Here is an 8,237-nt window from a genome sequence, read left to right on the forward strand (position 1 = left end):
AATAGCGTGTCCCGATCAGCCACCATCGACACTATTCCTGCCTGTTTCAAGGCAAAATATCGTCCCCGTTAAAGTCGGGAACGACCCAAAAGGAAACGACAGCGAGCGAGTCCCGGTCCCTCCGTCTGCCAGCGGCTCCTGTTCGCCGAGCCGGTATCAGCCTCGGCTTTGCCACGCAAGGTCGGCTGCAGAAACCAATCAAAACGAGAAAAAGTACCTAAACTACATCCGTCCCGAAAAGATTTAGGAAAGGGAAACCCGGGAGTGAAGCAAACCAGATGGTTGGATCCCAGACACGTATATACACACACACACGCTCCCGGCCGTGCATCCACACACGGAGCGAGGGGTGAGTTTTAATCACGGGTTTGCCCGCCGGGGTAAGAAACGATGCGTCTCCCGAAAGAGAAACCCTATGGATCTACCCGAAAAGATTGCCTTGTCATCGTCCCACTGTTCCCAGGCGTGCAGGGCTGGGAGGGAAGCATTTTTCCTTGGGCAGATTTTTAATTTTTCTGCTCTCCTCTCTGAAGTATTTCACTACAGCCTCCCTTCCCATCTCCCGTTTTAACCCGACTCTGCTTTACATTTCACGCCAAATTGCGGTATCAAACGTTCGTGGGGCTGAGAGCTGGCGGCGTGGGAGGGTCTCCTAAAGGTCTCAACAGTGCGGAAAAAAAAAAGAAAAGAAAAACAGAAGTGGGCATCAGCCGATCAGGATTTTTTTTTTCCCTCCTTTAAATTGACTTTCACTGTCTGTCCTGCCTGTCTTTATGAGGCGTGGGGTCGGCGTTTTGATGCCCTGCAGACCTCTTCAGCAGGTGGATCCCTCCGGCCGAGGTTTCCCCCCCCTGAGGCTCCCCGTGCCCGGCAGCTCCGCGGGAGTGGGTCGGAGCCCCTGCAAGCTGCAAAACGGCAACAACGACCAGGCACAATTTTTTTTTTCCCACTGGGAAAAGCTCGTTCCCTGCCTGTCCGCCGAGACCGTTATTTGCCGGGGGGAGGCGTAGGGGAGGGCAGGGAGAACAACCCCGGAGCACCGCGGGGTGCGATCGCTGCTCCCGCCCCGGCACTGGCCATGCCCCCGCCTAAGGGTCCTGGCCGGAGCATCCGCCGGCGCTGGGGTTTCCCGGGGGGCAAAGCCCTGATCCTGCACGGCTGTGCCCGGGGAAGGGCAGCATCGGGCCCTGCAGTGTTTCCGTGCTCTGCCTTGGGCAGTGCGGTGGGTTTAGCTCCAGCCCAGCCGACGTTGCTCCCAGATCCTTCCAGATGATCTGTTGGTTTTGCAATACATAATCGTTCTTGTTTCCTCTGTCGAGCAGCATCTAAATTCGTTTATTCTGATGAGAACCGCATCTACAAGTCCCCCAAGGATCAGTGATGGATTTTTCTGTATTACCTCGTTATCAAGCTTGGCTGACCTCTAACTTCTCTGAAAACATGAGCAAGACAGACCTGCTGCTGCCTGGGCTGCCCCAGGGGGCTCTTTTTCCACTTATGTGATTTCCTTTGATATTATTTCTCTTCTTTCCATATCCAAGGCTCAGACCTTCAGTGCTCCCTGCAGTTCAACCTTTTTTCCAGCCCTGTACAGCCAGCTCCCAGTTTGCAAAGATCAGTTTGCAGCCTGCACACCAAGAGCTCCCAGCGCAGGGAGGTAAGTGGGAATGGTGGTGCTGGATAGTGCGAGATGCGTGAAATTCCTGGTTTGGAAACCACTGGAGCCAAGTGCCTATATCTATCCCTGCAGCGCCCAGATGTTGGACATCTAGGTTTTGTTCACTTGCATTTTCAAATGCAGATGTCCCAAAATCCACACCAAAAAAGGCCTGGATTTCAAGGGAGGCTTTTCCCAGGCACTCCATGTGCAGGGCTGAACCCCCGTGAACTTCTGGAGAGCAAGTCTCCCTGTCTTTCCTATTCTTCAGACGAGTGGGAAGCTCCTCTCCCCCCATACATACACATTTATTTAGGTGCTGTGATCTGACTTTAGGACCTTGGTTGTGGACTTGCCATTCAAAAACTTTTTCTGCTGCTCTCTATTCATAGCTGATCCCATCCCACATGGATTTGAAGCCCACCAGGCAAGCTCATACGCAGCTTAACACTCAACTGATTAACTCCGGCTTGGTATAAGTTTTTTTTTTCATACTGTTCTTCAGCAATCTGACATGAGACAAGATGGATACACACACGCACACACACACTTATGTGACTCAGAGGAACGCAGTGATTTTAATTCATAAACCACCAGGTGCACTTTTGAGACTCACCAAAGCCACCTCTCCTGGTTGCCATAAAAAACACATTAGCCAAAGGCCAATGCATGTGGAAGGCAATTATGCGCTGGCACATGGCAACGTGTATAGAACAGCCTGGTAACTGTGCCTACCACATGAGGAAAAATATCCCTGTGAAAACAAGCCTACTAAGTCGCTTCATTCTTCCCTGCATTCCCTGAAAATAAAGGATTTTTTTTTTTTTGGGGGGGGGGAAATGTGTGGGAGGGAATCAGATTTTCCAAAAGTGGGTGCACCAGTGCAAGAACCTAAATAAATGGCCAGATTCACAAGGATGTAGAAACTCATGGTGAGGTTTCCAAGTCCAGGTTTTCCATGTTAGCATCTGAGCATGCCAAATGTGCCCAGGAAATCCCTGCTGCTGAGTTCTCTGCAGTCAGCGGTTTAGCAGCCCGAGTGCCCATGTCACCCACTGAGTTCACAAAAGTCCACTTCTGCCAGAAACGCCAGCTGAGGACCCTCAGCTTGGGGGCCAGGCGCAATACAGAGAGAGGGCCTTCAAAGTTACAGAGAAGGTGGAAAATTACTGGAATATAGCTTGATCGGGACAAAAAGTGTTTTACTCCTTTTTATTTTTTTCTGCATGTAGTAAATGGCTGGGGATAGGAATCTTTACACCTGGAAGTATCCAGCAATCTCCAGCTGGGGATCAGGTTGGGGTGAATCTGCTGTATCCTTGTAAAAAATCAGCCCTGCACATACATGCTGATATCTACAGATACCTGCCTTGCGAACAGGTTCGTAGATATATTTTGCCTCTTGACCTCAAATAAGACTATGCTTCAGTCACCTGGAGGCTGTGATGTTGCGACTGCACAGAAGTATAGCGCAGGGCTCCTTTTCTCCATTCCCATCTTGGGAAGGAGCTGAATAAACAGAGGCGAAAACGTTTTCAACCTAAAGTATGGGGAGGAAGACGAAGTATCTCACCCATGCAGAGAAGCAGAGGCAGAGCCAAACCCCTTAACCCCATCCCCTTATCTTGTGAAGGACAGCCAGGTAGAAAAAATATCAAACCAGGCATCACTGTAATAGTCTGGGGCTGAATCTGCACAGAAGGGTGAATCTCAGCTCCGTTACCCCACCAGCGTACGGCTGTGGATGCCGATTCCTCCACTGCATCTCCACCAGGTCACAGCTTCGCCCCACAGCCTGGCTTCAGCACTTCCACACCCCAGCAGGTCCTTCCTTCAGGTCCAGGACCCAAAGCTAATCCCTGCTTTGCACACTGGGACACACAGCCCTGGCACATCCCAGGCTGATTTTGTGGCAGCATCAGTATGGCTGCAAGGGACAGTTCTCCATCTCTATAAAACAGGTGCTCTGCAGGGACACACAAGAAACCCATCGCCAGCATCTCCAGACCGGTGTGAACTTCTCCTTCCCCTTTCTTCAAACCACCAGAAGAAATTGCTGCCCCAAGCTGCACAGAGACAAGAGAGGGAAAGACTGTCAACACACAGATTAAAATTAATCCAGCCACTCTGGGGGTGTTGAAGCTTCACTTACACACACACATGCCCCCTTCTTTCACTTCCTGCAGGTGAGCCTCTGCTTATTCTTGCTAGGAAGAGGAAGAAACGACACTGAGGGCTGCTGAAAGAAAGGCTGATGTTTCACACCTGGTTTTACGTTACTTGGAAAGACCTGATTTCTGCAGGAAGGCTACTCAGCATCACCCAGCTAACCGGATCCCACCAACGCTCATTTTGAAATGCCTTTTTTAATTACCTTTTTCCAGGCTTTTGCATAGTCTAGAAACTGAGTGTTAAAATTGTGTTATAAGAAGGCATGAGGCTTTGGGATAAGTTATCTGCTCCCTGAGAATATACCACTGGGGTCCCGCGCGGGGAAGCAGGCTGGTGGGGCTTCCCTCCCAGCGCAGAGATAAGCGTGCCATCTAGAGGAAATCCCCTTTACTGCCAGGACTGGCAGCTGAAAATTATCCAATAAAGCATAATTAACCTCTGGCTTCAGAGAAAATCCTCCATCCGTGCCCTGCTGCTCCAGGCTGCTGCACAGGCATGTTGCAGTGGGCTGGCGATGCGCCGAGGCATCTGAGTGGCTCGGGAAGGTCGCGAGTGCTTGAGGGCCATCCCAGCTCACGCTGGCATGCGTTGGCCTGTCCCTTCCCCATAGGCAATGTCAGCTGTCCAGACCCCTGGCATGGGAATTTGGATGTAAAAGAGGAGAAGGCAATGTGGGTGTTTCCATAGCACATGGTCTCTACCATGTCTGCCTCTGAGAAAGGTAAGGAGGCTGCACATATCGCAGGATAAGAAGGCTGTATATATCACATAATGCCCTCCAGTGGCTGCTAGCAGCAGTCCTGGACCTGTGGATGCCAATGCCTGAGCCATAGGTGGGGTCCCAGGTGCACTAATGGAGGCAGTGGCAGGGTCACCTCCAGCACCAGCAGCTCCCACCCTGTGGAGCACAGCCCTGCAGAGCCCTTGGGGGGCTGATCCTGGTGTGCAGGGTACAGCCCAGCAGTGTGGATGGGAGTCTGGCCTCCCATGGGGCAGGTGCACATGTCCACCTATTTTTTCCTAAGGAAAAATCTCCTTCATGGCTAAATTCCCAGGCTGGACTGCTCTCATACGCTGCTGCTGTCATGGGCACCTTCATCCAAACCTTCAGGCATGGCTGTAGGTCTGGGACATGCGATGTGGGAGCACGTGGGACAGCAGGTACCATAGGTCTTGTACCCTCCTATGGTCAGGGTCAGCCCACCAGAGCCCACAGTATCCACATCCCACACCTTCCACATTTTCTCTTTCTACCACTGTCACTACCGGTGAATAGCACATCTGCAGTCACCCGCACAAGGCTGTTGTCCCACTAATAAAAACAAAGCCTTCCAGCCCTAAAGATCATTGAAAAACAGTGATCTAGGTCCAAGCAGAGGGACAAGTGCTAGTGCTCAGCAGGCAGCTGTCTTGTAAAAATGGGAAGCCTTGCAAAAAAAACTTCAGAGATGGAGATAGAGCAGGGAAGATCTCACATGAGAGAAACCTTATTCTGCAGAAAAAGCAGGTGCATGCTTATGTGAAGAATATTTGGAGAAGAGCTGCTATTGCATTGATTTGCTCAAATTCTGTGGGTTTTTTTTATATTTTCTTCACTTTTTTTAATGAAGATTATTTCCACTTTTCCCACCATCTCAGAAGCTCCCCAAGACGCTGCTCTCTGGTGCTCCCAAGCAAAGCTGAACCCCAGCAACATCTGCAGCACTTTTTTGCTTTTAGCAGTGATCCTGTTTCCATTTTGCACCCTATTCACCTTCTCCCCCACACCTGTGGGCTCTCAGGCCTGACTCTTAACCCATGTCTTGGAGATGCTGCTCTCACCACCGGCACAGTTGTTGTTCCCCCTGCTCCATGGCAGGGAGGGAAGGCATGGATGTCCCCATGGTTCATCGCAGGTGCTCGCCACTCATGTGGAGCGAAGGGCTTCATGGCATCGTCCTAGGAGCTTGTGCACTTTATAGGTCTCTTATTTCCTGCCATTACTGAGAAGAGCCTAGTTGTAATAAAAATCTGGGCTCCGATCCTACAAACACTTATGCCTGAGCTTAACTCTAAGCACGTGAGCCATCAAAGGGGACTATTCATGTGCTTAAAATTTAAGCATGTGCTTAAGCGTCTGTAGGCCTGGAGTCTGTCAGCGCGGGGATTTGTGCCTTAAGCCCATATTCTGGGTCATTATCCTTTTCATGTCTTCTCTGGCATCTCAGAAGATGCTTCAAAGGGGAATTTTCAAGTTCTTCAATAAACTTTGCCTTCCCGAGCAGCCTGGATTCTTGTCTATTCTATGGGGCAATTCTCCTCCGTTACCTCCCCTCCCCCTGTTAGCGATAATCCTGTGCTATTTCATGCTTGGCCAGACAATTAAGCCCTCTTGCTGCTTGGCTCTGTCTTTGTTATGTATAATTGTTCCAAATAATTAGCCACTATTGCATGCTATTCTGAAACTACTTTGTTTTGCAATTATACTTAGAGGGTAAGCATCAGCTCAGGGAGAACCCAAGCAGCAGACAGCCTGGAAAGAAAGGGCTTCGAGCCGGGGGAAGATGGATATGCGCTTAAACCAACACTGCAGAAAACCTAACAATAAGTAACCAGCGAGGAGTAAATGTTGCTTGGAGAGGGTCTGCACTGCAGCTGGTGGGGTCTGGGCAGAAAAGCTGAGGGTGGGCTGCAGGGTCTTGGCCAGGGTGTCACCTGGCTGCCACCTCGTGGGTGCTAGCTATGGTGCAGGAGGCAAAACCATACTCCACTTCCATCACTTCCATGGTGACGTGAAGGGAGCACCTTGGCCAAGTGGCCAGTTTTGCCATCTCCATACAATGTAGGGAACATGTAGCTGTGCTGGGATGCATTTGGGGTCTGGCAGGAAAATGTTCCCTAATCGTGTCTTTGGGATGGCAAAACTTGTGATTTCTTGAGGGTAAAGACTCCAAATGATTGGATTGGTTTAGCAGCCTCCTGTTTTCCCACCAGCAAACACATCTCTGTTGTGGACGAGTGCTGGATGGGATGCTCAGAGGAGTTACAGCTCCATGTGAAGCACCTTTTTGAAACTGAAAATAATGTGGCGCAGAAGAGTCCCCTTAGTGTTACTCAGTCTCTTGTATTTCAAGCAGGGAACATCTGAGAAGGATATAACCGAGACCTGGGTTGGCCTGACCTGCATTGGTGAATTAATTCCTCTGCTGAAACCCATGGCCTGCTCTGAACAAAGAGCCAGGACGGCCAGTGACAGTGCACTTGGACAATTCTGTGCTTTTTGACATCTATTTTCTCCAGCCAGGTTAGGCTGCTTGAAGCCTCCTGAAAATGGATCTACAGGCTGGGTCTGGTTTCCAACACCCAGTTAGCAGAAGGAGTTTTAAAACTGAGTAGAGATGTCTGTGGTGCAGATGAAAAGCACCCAAAATGTCTGAGACAGTTGGGCCCATTCTCTGCAGACGCCGTACACTGCTTCCTTTGACTCAGCAGAGCCGATGCAAATGGGAAATGAACTTTCCCCAGGAGCGTACATAACTGGTTCAGGTGCATCCTTCCTCCATGCAGCACCCCGAGGTGCCACGAGCCAGGGCTGCTTGTTGGCGTTGAGATGGCATAGTTGATTCAACACACGCATAAAACCAACTGTTGCAGTGTAACCACTTCAGCAGTCCCAGTACAAAGATCGTGAAATGAATGGACCTTGGATGCTCTCCCGAGAGCTTGTAACTGTTACGCTGCTAATGCTCAGGCTCTGCCGCTTTGCTGCCTAAGCACAGCCTTGCCTCTCGGCTGCGGTAAGAGTCCGTCCAGCCCCCAGCTCTGCCATTCACATACACCATGTAGCACATTTCAAACACAAAGTCAGGCTGCCAACGAGGCTGGCTGCTGCAAAGTGCTCCTTCACCACTGCCCCCTCACCTTCGATCAAGGGCCCAGATTCTTGCTGTGCTTCCACTTGTTTCCCTATTTTCACTCTAGGGAGAAGAGCTGCAGGGGAACAGCCAGCGCCATCCAGCCCTGTATCCTGTCCCCAGTGATGGCCTGCTGCAGATGCTTAGGAAAAGAGTAAAAGAGGGTACAGCCAGAGAAAACCTTCCTCTCTGAAATCTTCCCAGAGTCAGTAATTGGTGTTCTAGGGATTTCCCAGCCTGGAGATTGCATCCAGCCCACTGTGTTTAACGACCCTCCCTGGACGAGCCTCACCCCGTTCTCATCCTGACCATACCCCAAACCTCCACGATGTCCTGCCCTTCCCCACGCAGCCGTGAACAGGGCAGACCCCAAAGGCCGGGATGCTGCCGGTACATGCTGACCTTCCCCCGGTCCCTGGGCCCGTGGCGGGGGGCCGGGAGCGGCTTCCCAGGGCTTTCCACTGGAGGTCAGTGTTGCCCTGAGCACGGCGCCTAGCACCCCCGGGCCACCTCCC

Source organism: Pygoscelis adeliae, unplaced genomic scaffold (assembly GCF_000699105.1).
Source record: "Pygoscelis adeliae isolate BGI_AS28 unplaced genomic scaffold, ASM69910v1 Scaffold306, whole genome shotgun sequence".
NCBI lineage: Eukaryota > Metazoa > Chordata > Aves > Sphenisciformes > Spheniscidae > Pygoscelis > Pygoscelis adeliae.